Source organism: Tursiops truncatus, chromosome 4 (genome assembly GCF_011762595.2).
Source record: "Tursiops truncatus isolate mTurTru1 chromosome 4, mTurTru1.mat.Y, whole genome shotgun sequence".
Taxonomy (NCBI): domain Eukaryota; kingdom Metazoa; phylum Chordata; class Mammalia; order Artiodactyla; family Delphinidae; genus Tursiops; species Tursiops truncatus.
In genome coordinates this window covers 67,023,470-67,039,012 of record NC_047037.1, presented here as the reverse complement: position 1 = coordinate 67,039,012, position 15,543 = coordinate 67,023,470, and the positions used below count along the sequence as shown (strand labels likewise).

Sequence of the window (15,543 nt, the reverse complement as noted above, 5' to 3'; positions counted from 1 at the left end):
GAGACCCTTCTCTACCAGAGAGCCCAGCCAGTGACCTTGCACAATAGTGGAGCACAGTCAGAGGTCTACTGTAATTAAGAAGCCCAGCTTGTGACCCCACCCACCTACAGGACATAGCCTGCAGCTCCACCTAATAGCAGAGAACAGCCTGAAGCCACATGAAGCTCTACCTTGGGTCTCACCTGAACACTGAGTCCTTCCAGCAGCACTATCTGGTGATGGAGCATAACCTGACAGCCCACCTCCACACCCCCCCACCCCTGCCCAGGAGCAATTGTGGAATCCAGCCCATAGCCCTGCCCAATAGCAGCCAACCAGTGGCACCATCCTGCAAGGGAACGCAGCCTGTGATCTTGACTGACCAGAAGTGATTGCAGAACATAATGAGGGCCTCCATCTGACCACAGAGCATAGCCAGCAGCTCCACCTGATCAGGAAGCTCATGCAGAAGCCTCACTTGAGTTTGGAGCCTAGTCAGTCCTGACTTCAGAGCATAGGCAGTGGCCTCGCCTAACTGGAGACCCAGATAGCAAGCCACACCTGCTCATGGACACTACCAGCTGACTTGTCTAGTAACCCAAGCTGAGCTGACCAGTGAAAGTCTTTCATTGAAGTGTTTTTTTTTGGCTGTTGACTGTGATTGAAAATGTTTTATAATACAAGGTTATAAAAGGTGATGAGAGATTTATACCTCACAATTTTGCTGTATTTTAATTACCGTTAATCTGAGCAGCTCTCTCCTCTTAAAAATGTTATAGGATTTCAACATCTTAACAACATGTTCTTTAAGTCATAAATGTCTTGTATTATGGATTTTATGTGGTCTTTCTTCCCTGCTTACATCCATAGCTTCCTATGTAAATGCAGGAAGCTCAAATTCAGGCTGTATTTACTTGAGTTCTTTTGTCACAACAAAGATGGACTAAAATAGATAACTGTATTTTAACCAAATAAAAACATTTAACTTTCTTGTTAATTTGTTCACACACTAGTATTGAATCTTTTTGAATACTTTAAGAGCAAAAACTCAAATACTCTTTTTGTTATCTGGCTTGTCCTTTTGACACACAAGAATGGAGTCGATCTTGGGATACCACTAAGACCTTGTGATCTAATTTTGTGAAGGTCCATGCACAAAAGAGGCATAAAGGGCACAGGTGAGATATTTTAAGGAGCTAACAACAATGTGCTCCAGAGTAAACTGTTAGGGTAGTCAGCTCTTTAGCAAGCTGTTTTCAAATCTTCTGGAAAGTGACAAAAGATTTCCAAGGAGAAAATGATCTGGGTTTCTCATTTAAATCAGAAAATGCAAATTTTTTTAACCTAAAGAATTAGTCAATAAGCCAAAGTAAAAATACCTTGAGAGCCAATAGATAACTGACCAAGTTCAAGTGGTAGGTTAATAATAATTTTTAGACATGAAACAAAAACTGAATTCCTAATAAGCTCACTTTGCTTTTCTTAGAATTAATATGTTGTTGTTTCATTCCAGCTTCTGGGTAATTATAAGCTTGTATTAGAGTTCTCCAAAGAAACAAAAATAATAGTATATATATATGTGTGTGTGTGTGTGTATGCGTGTGTGTGTGTGGAGAGAGAGAGTGAGAGAAGTATTTTATTACAGCAGTTGATTCACATGGTTATAGATGCCGAGAAACCCTATGATCTGCCATCTACAAACTGATGAACCAGGAAAGCCAGTGGTGTAATTTAGTTTGAGTCTGAAGGGTTGAAAATGAGTCAGGGGGTGGGGGAGGTGGTCTTGGTGTCTGGATCTGAGTACAAAAGCCTGAGTCTGAAGGCAGAAGATGGGTGTCTAGGTTCAAACAGAGGGTGAACTTGTCCTTTTTCTGCCTTTTTGTTTTATTCAGGCCCTCAATGGGTGATGCCCACCCACATTGGTGAGGGGGGTCTTCTTTACTCAGTCTACTGATTCAAATCCTAATCTCTTTGGAAGACACCTTCACAGACATACCCAAAAATAACGTTTTACAAGCTATCTGGGTATTTCCTTAGACCAGTGAAGTTGACACATAAAATTAACCATTACAAAACCCAAACAGTAGGATAGGTGACAGCCATGTTTGTTTTAGATATGCTTTCTTACCAAAAATGGTCCCTGTTCGGGAGGCAACATGCACAGTAGGTAAGTATGTGAACACTAGAATCAAACTGAGTTAAAATCCATGATTCTTCTATTTAATAGTTGTATCAATACTGAAATCAAGCAGGACCCTATTGGGCATGGAAGTCTGTAACCCCCATTTCTTGTTTGTAGGAAATAGACTCCAGCCTCCATGACCTTCCCTGAGTTCCAAAGGGCAGGTTCAAGCAGTTGCTACTAAGGGAAAGGAGGAGATGCAGAGACAAAGGAGGAGGAGCCAAGAAACAATAGTGCAGCCTTGGGGCAGAGTCCTGGTTCCGCCTCAAGGGATACACATAATGTCTTTGAGTTCTTCTGCAGAACTAAACCCCCAACAAATGGAAGATGCTAACTCCTTGATGAAGCATTCTTCAGAGAAGATTAGGAGACCACCTGAGTTACCACAAAAGCTTATCAGGAGATTGCCTGAGGACAGATTAAAGGAATGCAGGCACTGTACACACCCTGATCCTTATCAGCAGCCCTGCCCTTGAACAACTGCTATAAAATTTATTGCCAAATTCCCTCTGGTTGAGACACACAGTTTCTGAAGGGCATAAGCCTGTTTTGTCCCCTTTTGCCTGGCAAAGCAATAAAGCTATTCTTTTCTACTTCACCCAAAACTCTGTCTTCGTGATTCAATTCATCACCAGTGCACAGAGATCGAGTTTTCAGCATCAATGGGCAAGTAAATTCTAAATGCTCCAACTTTTTACTTGTAAAATGGGGATAAATATAACTGTCCTATGGGAGTATTGTTCAAATTAAGTAAACTAATGCATGAAAATGATTTAATTTTGTGTCTGATTTGTGGACAATAGTATTAGCTATTTTACTCACTTCTACAGACATGTGGTGTCTAACTACTGAGAGAAAATATAGCACAGAAGTCAAGAGCACAGCTCTGAAGCTAGATTGCCTAGGTTCCAATCCCAGCTCAACCAAATTTTAGCTGGATTTTCTCCATTTATATGTGATAGTGTATTTGAATGTGTTTCTTTATATAGTTTTTGTATTGGTTGCTCTGGGTATAACAGTATACATAAGTGACTTATAATCTACTGGTATCAACATTTTACCACTTCAGATGAAGTGTAGAAATTTTGCTTCCACTTACTTCTTTTTACCTTTCTTACTTTTAAATATCATTGTCTTGAGTATCATGTACTTATAATTTTTATTTGAACCCCTGTTCAATTAGGGAAATGAATGAGCCAACTTGAGCTGCCTTCTGTTGCTTGATGGGGTTTGGGAAACTTCTGAGTCCACTTCCAGCGTATGTGTGTGTGTCAGGGGCAGTCATAAACCTTTATCTCATTAAGTTGCTCCACCAGTCCTGGGGTACCAAATTATTTGGCTTTCCTCTTACCACCTTTCAGCATTCTCCTTTGGTAGCTTCTTACATTATTTCTAGGGTTTATAGTTGTATTTATTAGGAAGGAGCAGAGAAGAATGCATGCATTCAATCCTGTCCAACAAGAAGTTGTGGACTGTTTTTGAATATTAAGATTGCTTAAAAATAATATATAGTCAATGATTTCAACTTTTGTCCCAAATCTTCTTGCAATTTAGTGGAAATATTATGTATAGTTTAAAATAAGTACTGGACCCAATAAATTTTAGCTGGGGTTACTGTTCAAAATATTAGCTATGCTCTGTCCTTCGTAAGCATTTACAGTTCATTTATTCTCTCACCAATTTATTCACTTGTTCTAATTTGTAATGCACCAAGCAAGTGTAATAACTTGTCATATTTTAATAGGAAGAGAACACAAAATTCTCCTTTATTTTTGTTTTCTCCCATTCAATCATATAATAATAAAAATTTATATTGTAATTAATAATGTGAAATTCAGATAGACAGTGGTATACAAAGTCAATTAAGATGTATAAACCAACTTTTTAAAATATTTAAAAATAAAGAGTAGGAAGAATAGTAAAATACAATCCCATTAGAAAGAATACATGATTTATTTTGAGTATATACCAGTTTTTTAAAGTACTATTAACCTGGTCAAAGGTATATTGTTAAAGACACACATACACATGTGTACACACATATGTATACAATCAAATAAACATTACACAACACATAATATAGAAAAAATTATATATAACAAATAAAAATGTTTTGATATTATTTTTACCTATGGAAATAAATACCAAATTAATATTAATGTTACTTCCACAAAGCCTTAATAACCAGCAAATTCAAATAAAAAATAAAATAAAACTTGAGAAAAAAATAATTGAAAGCACAATTTTTTATATATCATATTTCCTTGCAAAAATATTTAAGCTCTTAGATTATTTTATTAATAGAACAGAATTTTTATTCATTTAAAAAAATTCCTTCAGGGGATTCTAAGTCTAAGAAATCAGAGATTTAATGAAGGAAAGATAACCATTAGAAATAATTTAATTATTTATATCATTCTAAATTATCTCCACAAAAATGACTAAATATTAAATGTCTTGCTTTATATTATAGTTATTACATTACCAAAAGGTTGAGAAAGTTATTCCTCTGGAGTAGAAAAAAACTTTTCATAAAATAAAACATTTTTTATTAGTTACTGATTCTAAGGCCAATTATTTGATTTTCATTATTCTATCTGTAAAACCAATAAAAGGCTATTTTGGGGGAAACAGGGATCAAGATGAACTGAGGAATGATGCAATGCTAAACACTTGGATTTGTTAACGTTATGATCATATTATTGATTTCCTGCTAATAAAAAATATTTAATACTTTTGATATTTAGGATAAAGTTTCCTTGATAGCCTCTGCTTTTGAATTCCAGAAAGGCAATACTTAACAACTATATTTTATGATTAAACAAAGGTATTTTATAATTATGCTTTGGTACAGTTTACAACATACTTTCACAAATTTAGATATTTCAGAGGGAAATAAGGCATGGAAAGGGAACTAAGTCACAATGAACCCAAATCAGAAAACTTAGAGACTATGATCTTTCAACTTCCATACATTATTTGTTACAGCATTTATTTACTATGTTTAAAAATAAGCATCTTTGTTTGAATACACTTGCCAAAATAATTTATATATTTTTTAACTCTAGAAATATTTTGAGACCCCCTTTAACAATGGATGCATTGAGTTATCTTTGTAAATAATATAAATATGAATTAGGTGTTTAATCATTTGATTTTCTAATTGAGGCAAATGGCAGTGGCTGACACACAGGAGTAGCACCAAAGGCAGTAATCCATTCCCTTCACACAAATAGCGGCGAAAGGCAGATGGAGGTGCCAGTTGTGTCGGGTGCAGGTGATTACTGCCCAGCCTGCACACCACCAGGTTGTTTTTCTCTCCACCAGAAAACTATCCATTAACTTTCCCAAGAGCCCAAAGCAAAAGGAGAGGAATTTTTGAAGTCGCTAGCCCATATGGCTGGTAGTGAGTTAATCTGTGTCTGAGCAGCAGGTAGCACGAGCCAGTCTGTCTGTTGGGGCTGTTAGTAACCCAGGGGCAGATCAGAGAACAGCAGGGAAGGGGATCAACTCAGGCTGCAAATACAGTCAGGAATGTGGCAGGAAATTATTTCTGAAAACACTCTTTTCAGCATAAGGGCAGCCATCAGATGCTACATGATCATGTATCTGCACTTTGTACACTTTGGTGACTATATAACGCTGTACATATATAAGTAAATTTAATATGTAGTTACAGATATATAGTTATCATGAGGTTTTCTTTTATATAGCGTCTTGCATTAAAGTAATTATTTTAAGTGTTCCTTAATAATAAGATATGTAGGCAGTGAGATTTTAAAATTATTATAAAAAGGGAAATTTCTCTAGATTAGTTATGTTAGAAAAGGATATGGCTCTATTCAAAAGGTAGGACTGCAAAGGTGAGTGCTGTGATACATAACCAGGAGAAAATTGGAGTTAGATAATAGTCCTGTAGTCAAAATAGCAAAATAGGGAGAAAAATGAGAAATAATTTAAGAATTGCTTGAAAACACTGAGAAGACTGAAACGTGGGGACAATTAGGTACTAAAATTTAAGTAAGGAACCATGGAATTGGTAGGACGATTGAATGATGGTTATTAGTATCTTCTGCCCTTCCTTCCTTCCTCATCCTTTTCCTTCCTTCCTATGTCTGTTATCTATCTATCTATCTATCTATCTATCTATCATCTATCTATGGAAATGTGAAGACTTAGTATATTTTTGTGTTCACATGCTTAAAATTAAGGCATTTACAAAGATGAACTAGACCAAAGGGTCTGCTTACATATAGTCTTTTATTTCTTAATCATGAAAATAAACCAATTAATTTACTCAACACTTATTCATTAAAGAGCCAGACTATTATTGTCATTCTTTAAATATTGAGGAGAAAGGTCAAAGACAAAATGTTCAAAGAGAAAAGAGAGGGGAGAGGGGAAGTGGATGAAATCAGTCAAAAGGTTCAAATTTCCAGTTATAAGACAAATAAGTACTAAGGATGTAATGTACAACATGATAAATATAATTAATACTGCTGTATATTATACATGAAAATTCTTGAGAGTGAATCTTATCACAGGAAAAATTTTTTCTGTTTCTTTAATTTTGTATCTATATGAGATGATAGATGTCAACTATTCTGGTAATTATTTCATGATGTATGTGTCACCTACAAATTAACACTTGATATTGGCACTTGCCATCCACCTCTACAAGGATTAAATTACTGGCAGAACAGGTTTTCAGGTAGGTAGATATTTTCAGGAGACTGTTTTATGAGCCCAATTCTTGCATCTCCTCATATCTAGAAAAGCACTAAAATCTTTCATGGTGACGTCTGCTCCCCGTGACTAGCAGTAACCTTTCCAAGACTAGCAGCAAACTTCTGCAAAAAATATGTGCTTGATTGCATGTACTCCCCTTTCACCAATATCACATACATACTGACCCTCCCCCACTACCTCTTTGGAGCTATCTGAAGTGCTGTCTCCCGGGCTGTAGTACTCATTTTGCCACAAATAAAATTTAACTCACAACTTTCACGTTGTGCATTTTTTTTCAGTCAACACATGTAAGTTAAATCATTATGCTGTATACTTTAAACTTATACAGTTCTGTGTGTTAATTAAATCTCAATAAAACTGGAAGAGAAACAAAAATAAAAGAGGAAAGAGAAAGCTGAATTAAAATGACCATGCCCCCCAAAACCCATTTCTCTTAATCAGATTATTTAAAATTATTAATAGTAACTTGAAATCTTCACCAGTATTCCTGTTTCAATGGATAATTATAGGAAATAGAGCTAGGTTTGGGATGTGGACCTCAAGACACAGAAGAGGAAAATTTTATTTCTCTTTTCTCCTTCCATTAGGGAAAGAATTAAATGAGGACCTAATAGTGTCACGTTCCCAAGCAAATATTGCAAGAGATACAGAGAAAACCAAGGTAGTACTAGCCATTGTATAATTCATAGATGAAAATAAATATATTTTCTATGATGTTCACAACTAATACTGAATGTGATTACTCAGAAGGAATATTTCCAGAAAGCTAAAAATGCTATTTGTTTTTAATACTTAACCTTTTTGATACTATAAACTTGTGCTTGAGCTCAAAGATCTTCGAGAACATGAATATTCAAAAGGTATAAAGTTTCAGTGAAGCAAGATGATTAAATTCTAGAGATCTGCTGTACAACATTGTGCCAATAGTCAACAGTACAGTATTGTACAATTAAAAGTTTGTTAAGAGGATAATTTTCATGTTTTGCCCATAATTTTAAAAATCTCCAGAAAGGGAAAGAATTGATCAGGAAGGTCAAGTCTATGCTCTATGGTCAAAATGCAGCTGCATCTTCCTTTTTTCTGAATCTGTGGCCTTTAGTCTCAATGCACTGCTTCTCATCTTCTGTTAGATCATAGCTAAAATTCTGAAACTAAGATATTTACTATTTTTATGAATCTATGATTTGACCCTAGTAATAGGATTTGGCTGTTTCTACAGTGGGGCATATTCTTTCTTTTAGAAACATGACAAGTGAAATATTGTTACTTCTGGCACAAAGTAGTTGCTCTGAGATATTTTTTGACTGACTGAATGAATGAATGAGTGAACCAATAAGTGATACATTATAATTGTCCTCTAACACCTATTTTACTGTGGGTATTCTTGGGCATGGGCTTCAAAGACCAAGTAAGGTTTTCTTCTCCTTGTTTCAAATTAGAACAAACCTCTAAACAAATTCCTTAGAGTGATCAAGGCATTTGATCTGGGCCTTGGAGCTTTTGGTTAAGAAGAAGTGGAGGGAAATAGAGGTATTCTAGGTCAATGATATATCAAGCACTGAGCCATAAAGGAGACATTGTCCCTTGGGAGACAATGCAGAATGGTACAATGCCTAATTTTGTTTTTATATACTTTTGAAATCATAACATAGAGGGTCCCTGAAATGTAAAGTTAAAATTAATGTTAATTCTGCTGAAGATTTCATGAGTGAGAAGGTAGCAAGCCCTGGAAGTGATGATTTGGAAGAAGTTTGACAATTCTTAATGATTAAGGAAAAGGAGAACAATGACAACAGTCGGAAAGATGTATCCACCACCAAAAGGCTCTGTGGTAATATTTATATGTATTTTTAGTAATATTTAGTGGTAACCAAGATTATATAAGTTTCATGTAGTATATTAAAGAGTGCTTCTACATTGAAGGAGCCTATGTTTTATTAAGTAGGAGGAATTTGTATTTTATTTGCAAGTACTCTTATTTGCTATTATGTACCTGTATGTACATCTACATATATAATGATTTACAGGTTACACAGCAATTTCACATTCACTACTCCATTTTATTCTTATAATAATAATTTTTCTTAAAGCACAATAACCCTCTAATAGACACCATTTTATTATAAAAGAGAAGAAATTGTGTCTTATAAAAACAAAAACTGATGTTATTCGTCCACATAATCTCTTTAAAATATATCAATGTTCATTGATTTTTAAAGTTACCATCAAAGTAATATATGGATGTGTTTAAAAGCAACAACACTCTGCCCCAGTCCCACTCCCATTTCCTAAAGGCAATGACTTCTTTTTTTTTTTAATTAATTAATTTAATTATTTATTTTTGGCTGCATTGGGTCTTCATTGTTGGGTCTTCGTTGCTGCATGCGGGCTTTCTCTAGTTGCAGTGAGCAGGGGCTACTCTTCATTGTGGTGCATGGGCTTCTCATTGCAGTGGCTTTTCTTGTGGAGCACGGGCTCTAGGTGCATGAGCTTCAGTAGTTGTGGCACGTGGGCTCAGTAGTTGTGGCTCGCGAGCTCTAGAGTGCAGGCTCAGTAGTTGTGGCGCTCGGGTTTAGTTGCTCCACAGCATGTGGGATCTTCCTGGATCAGGGCTCAAACCTGTGTCCCCTGCATTTGCAGGCGGATTCTCAACCTCTGTGCCACCAGGGAGTCCAAGGCAATGACTTCTATCTTATTTTTGTTGTTTATTATATTAGTTACCTCCATATCTCTAAATAATATGCGTGTACAGCTGCTTTTATTTTTTAATTTAATTTTTTTTATTTTTTTATACAGCAGGTTCTTATTAGTCATCAATTTTATACACATCAATGTATACATGTCAATCCCAATTGCCCAATTCATCACACCCCCACCCCCACCCCCCAGCCGCTTTCCTCCCTTGGTGTCCATACGTTTGTTCTCTACATCTGTGTCTCAATTTCTGCTCTGCAAACTGGTTCCTCTGTACCATTTTTCTAGTTCCATATATATGCGTTAATATGCGATATTTGTTTTTCTTTTTCTGACTTACTTCACTCTGTATGACAGTCTCTAGATCCATCCACATCTCTACAAATGACCCAATTTCGTTCCTTTTTATGGCTGAGTAATATTCCATTGTATATATGTTCCAAATCTTCTTTATCCATTTGTCTGTTGATGGGCATTTAGGTTGCTTCCATGACCTGGCTATTATAAATAGTGCTGCAGTGAACATTGGGGTGTATGTGTCTTTTTGAATTATGGTTTTCTCTGGGTATATGCCAAGTAGTGGGATTGCTGGGTCATATGGTGATTCTATTTCTAGATTTTTAAGGAACCTCCATACTGTTCTCCAAAGTGACTGTATCAATTTACATTCTCACCAACAGTGCAAGAGGGTTCCCTTTTTTTCACACCCTCTCTAGCATTTGTTGTTTGTAGATTTTCTGGTGATTTCCATTCTAACAGGTGTGAGGTGATACCTCATTGTAGTTTTGATTTGCATTTCTCTAATAATTAGTGATGTTGAGCAGCTTTTCATGTGCTTCTTGGCTATCTGTATATCTTCTTTGGAGAAATGTCTAGGTCTTCGGCCCATTTTTGGATTGGGTTGTTTGTTTCTTTAACATTGAGCTGCATGAGCTGTTTACATATTTTAGAGATTAATCCTTTGTCTGTCGATTCATTCACAAAAATTTTCTCCCATTCTAAGGGTTGTGTTTTTGTCTTGTTTATGGTTTCCTTTGCTGTGCAAAAGCTTTGAAGTCTCATTAGGTCCCATTTGTTTATTTTTGTTTTTATTTCCATTACTCTAGGAGGTGGATCAAAAAAAAGATCTTGCTGTGATTTATGTCAAAGAGTGCTCTTCCTATGTTTTCCTCTAAGAGTTTTATAGTGTCCAGTCTTACATTTAGGTCTAATCCATTTTGAGTTTATTTTTGTGTATAATTTTAGGGAGTGTTCTAATTTCATTCTTTTACATGTAGCTGTCCAGTTTTCCCAGCACCATTTATTGAAGAGAATGTCTTTTCTCCATTGTATATCCTTGCCTCCTTTGTCATAGATTAGTTGGCCATAGGTCCGTGGGTTTATCTCTGGGCTTTCTATCTTGTTCCATTGATCTATGTTTCTGTTTTTATGCCAGTACCATATTGTCTTGATTACTGTAGCTTTGTAGTATAGTCTGAAGTCTGGGAGTCTGATTCCTCCAGCTCCGTTTTTTTCCCACACGATTTCTTTGGCTATTTGAGGTCTTTTGTGTCTCCATACAAATTTTAAGGTTTTTTGCTCTAGTTCTGTAAAAACTGCCATTGGTAATTTGATAGGGATTGCACTGGAACTGCTTTTTGATTTATGAAAATGTATTCATTTTCTATGGTCTTCCTGCTATGACCAAAAAAGATTTAGCACATTTAAACCACTTTCTCATTTCCTCTTTTCATGCACTTCCAATATAGCTATATCACTATTTTAATTTCTCTTTTGGCTACTTCTTTTATCATTATGAAGTTTAAAGATATGGAAAAGAGACTACAAATTAGTATAACAAATACATATACAACTACTAGCCAGCTTAAGAAATAAAATATTGACAATACATTGAGGTCTTCTGTATAAACCTTACAATAACATTCTCCCTTTCTTCCCCCTCAAAGGTAACCACGTCTTAAATTTGGCATTTGTTTTTCCTATATAAATCCTTATTTTTTTATACCTGTACATTGTCTCATTGAAAACTTTTGGGGTCATGTGCATTCTGGAATTCATAACTTTTCACATTCAAGAAAACTGTTACTGTATAGATATTATATATTATATGACCCTCCTTGCAGAGTTTGGAGCAATCCCTGCAATTAAAACTTTTAATATTTCTATAGCAAAAAGTATAGCCCTCCTTAATAAATGTGATAAAGAAAAGCTGCAAATAGCTTCATGTTATTTTGGTCATATCACCAAGTGAGTTAAGATCAAGTAAAATTTTACAGCCAGTTGATTTAGAGGAAAGCAAACTTCTGATTTTCAGAGCTTTTAAGATTTTGGAATTAATAGATATGATATTATGGAATTGTATTAAAGAATGTATTTGTTTTTTTTTTGCGGTATGCGGGCCTCTCACTGTTGTGGCCTCTCCCATTGTGGAGCACAGGCTCCGGACGCGCAGGCTCAGCGGCCATGGCTCATGGGCCCAGCTGCTCTGCGGCATGTGGGATCTTCCCGGACCGGGGCATAAACCCATGTCCCCTGCATCGGCAGGTGGACTCTCAACCACTGCGCCACCAGGGAAGCCCTAAGGAATGTATTTCTTAATAAATTCCTAACACATTTATCCTTTTCTGTCAACACAGATGGAGTCGTTCCATTCCCCACTCTGTGAAATGAGGATACCAGCATCCCTCCACTCCTGGTGGTTTTCCCAATTTCCCACCTCTGAACTCCTGTCCTCTCCGGTTTGGTGACACTTGCATTCTGTATAATCATAAGTATGTCTTCACTTCCATGTCTACAGGTGAATTCTAAAAGTGGTATGTCAATAGAATGCTGACATTACTTTGATTATATGAATATGGGTCATGCAGAGCAGTGATCACATCCATGATTTTATCATTTTTAATTCTACTTTGTTTGTTTCATTGCATTATATCCAAGAAATATATGCTTAACTTCATCTAAACTTTCTATCCAAATATCTTTCCCATCAGCTCCCTATGAATCCTGAAACTCAATCAGCTTCTGCATTAAAAAGTGATCCCCCTCTTGTCATTGCCTTCTGTATGTGAGGCAAACTCCTCTGTGCAATTTGTTTTTGTGCTTTTGTTTTCTGTGCTTTTGTTTCCAGTTTCCCATGACAATCATAGCTACTCCTCTATCTACCTTTTATCATTCAGAAACTTCTAGAAATATCTCCTTTGCTAATGCCCCTAACTTTTCTATTTATATTGTGAATATATGTGTTTATATACATACACACACATACATTGATATAAAAATAGTGTTCTTCTCTATATAAAAATCACTATTATTTTAGTGTGGTCTCAGGAAGGAGCACAAATAAATTTATATTGTTAACTTACCATTTCTCCCTCTGAATTAAAGAAAAAAAATTTCTAAACAACCATAACTACAAAGGATCATATTATGCAAGAACAAGATGTTGAGGTATAGGGCTCAAAATGACAGTTTTGATTTTAGTGTTGGGAAATTCAATACAGAGAGCAATAAAGGTGCAGTGAAAGTTAAGATGCACTTTGAAAATATGGGTAAATGAAAATGACTTCTCATTTTGTCATAAAGAAATCAAAATTTGGAACTGATTCTCAATTCTAGCGTCCATGCTTGTCTCATTTGGACACAATAGGAAGAAAGCACAAATAATCAAGAAAAATAAGAGCATAAAATAAACTAATTCAGTAAAAACTGATCCTGTTACACATTTCCATTGGTGATTTGAAGTGAAGGCAGAATTTCTGAGTTCCTAGCTACACAGCTAAGTTAATTTAAATGGGTAACTTAGAGGAAGCTATTCAGAAAACATTAAAGAAGTAAAGCAGTTGCTGTTGATGTCTCATTCACATTCCCTTACCTTTATCACTCAGTGTATACCTGCCCCACTTCTAGACTATGTACATCTTTATCAGAGGGCCCCTTTGTTCACCCATGCAGTAGTCCTAAAGTACCAGAGTGATGGGAATATGTGTGCAAATACTTCAGATACTGTTATGGACCACATGTTTGTGTCCTTTCAAAATTCATGATGTTGAAGCCTTAATTTCCAAAGTGACTGTATTTGGAGATGAGACCTGTGAGGAGGTGATAGAAGTTAAGTGAGGTTGTAAGTGTGGGGACCTAATATGATAGAACTGTGCTCTTATAGAAGGAGGAAGAGACACCAGAGATCTCTCTCAGCTTGTGCTCAGACGAAAGGCCATGTGAGGACAGAGTAGCCATTTGCAAGCCAGGAAGACAGCTCTCACCAGAAACTGAACCCTGCCTGAACCTTGACATTGGACTTCCTAGCCTCCAGAACTGCAAAAAATAAATGTGTGACGTTTAAACTACCAGTCTGGTTATTATGTTGTATCAGTTTGAGCCAGTCCCTTGGGAGGTGTGTGTTCCATGCTGATTCTCAGAGTTGCTCCACTGGGATTGCCTACACTGGGCTTAGAGACTTATGCTTTGTTGGCTGCTGTCTCTTTCTTGTCTTCCTAATCCATATCACTGTCTCCTTCACCTCCCATTTTCACTCTCATCTTTATCTGAGTTTCTGCTTTTAGAGTAACCCAAACTAGGACAAGAATCATACACATGGCTCAGGTATTTTGAATTTGTTAATATTTGTTGTGCAGGAGTGGGGATTTTGGGGTTGGACAAGGACAGAGGAGGCAGGGAAGAAGGCTTTAGTTTTAGCTTACTTTATGCATATGCCTTATTTCCAAAGATTTAGTAAGTAAATAGCACTTTTTTTTAACACACTCAATTAGACCTCAAAGTGCAATTCCTAAGGAGTAAATTATTTTTAGTGCTTTGGAAAGGGAAATTCAACAAGAAGTCTAACACAAATTGTTATTTGATGGGAAGAATGGAAAATAACCATCTTTAATTCAAAAAGATATTGTCCAGGTGAATAACAATACACCTGCTACATTTGTTATTTGACATTCACAGAGAAAGGCAGTTTTGGGGGTAGAGAAAAATATGATTTTATTAATACCAGAAATACTGAGAATGCTGGCACTTTTATAAAGACAGATCTTTGAATTTATGTCAATGAATTGCTTGGATAAATTCTGTCAAATAAGTAAGTCACTGAGTGGAACCTCTCAATTTATCAACCAGTTTATCTCTATATTGATAAGAAATGACCCAGGTAAAAAAGTAGCCAATATGTCATGCTTGCCTTTCTAGCTGAAATCCAGTCTTTGTTTCTTGTCCTCTGAACATCCTCTATCTCTATACCTTCTTAGTTTTTCTGAAAAAAAAGCATCTTTTTTCTTAATTATTCTTTTTCCTTTTCCACTATCTTTTCTTTCATTCTGCTTACTTTAGAATCAGTACTTGCATTATTCATATTAGAGGGTTAAATGGAAACTTTAATCTGTGGGATTCCAAGTGCTTTTTTTCTTTATTTTCCATTAAAATTATCCAAGTCCTTCATAATTACATTGGTTACAGGGTTTTATTTGATAAAATACCACTATTCAAAAGCAGCAAATAGAAAGTAGGCTACTTTGCTAGTTATTGACAGCAAGAGTCTGTTGTCTATGTTCAAGATTGAGTAATAATCTATTGTTATAGAGTTTATTAATTCCACTAAAGCCTTTAATATAAGCTCATATTAATTGTATCTTTAAGCTTCATTCCTCGGCTTAGCAATGCTGAAATTTCCTAATTGGAATCTGGACTGTAATTATAATTTACTTAGCTGGAATTTGTGAAGTATGTTGCCTCTTATAACTCTTAAAGTTGAATCTCAAGTCAAAACTTTTGAAAGTGAGGCATGAGGGAGGCTGACCTATACTTGGAGAATGTTGTCATTGTATACATAGTAACCCCTCAGAAAGTATGGGTATTTGGGTATTTATATTCTTCTGATGCTGTCTATGTGGGTAAGAGTTCCTTTTCATTTTTTTTTTCTTTTTAAGAAAGAAAGC

General features: G+C 35.8%; 1 long non-coding RNA gene across 2 annotated transcripts; it reads left to right on the top strand.

Annotated features, from left to right (window-relative positions):
- The first annotated feature begins 7,472 nt into the window (after positions 1–7,472).
- LOC141275653 (uncharacterized) lies at positions 7,473–13,988 on the top strand. 2 transcript variants are annotated; one of them, XR_002178631.3, is made up of 3 exons: positions 7,473–7,571; positions 12,241–12,417; positions 13,767–13,988. It is a non-coding gene; the product is annotated as an uncharacterized lncRNA (long non-coding RNA). The 2 variants fall into 2 exon arrangements; XR_002178630.3 differs by having other exon boundaries at positions 7,474–7,571; positions 12,241–12,401; positions 13,767–13,984.
- Positions 13,989–15,543: the final 1,555 nt, after the last annotated feature.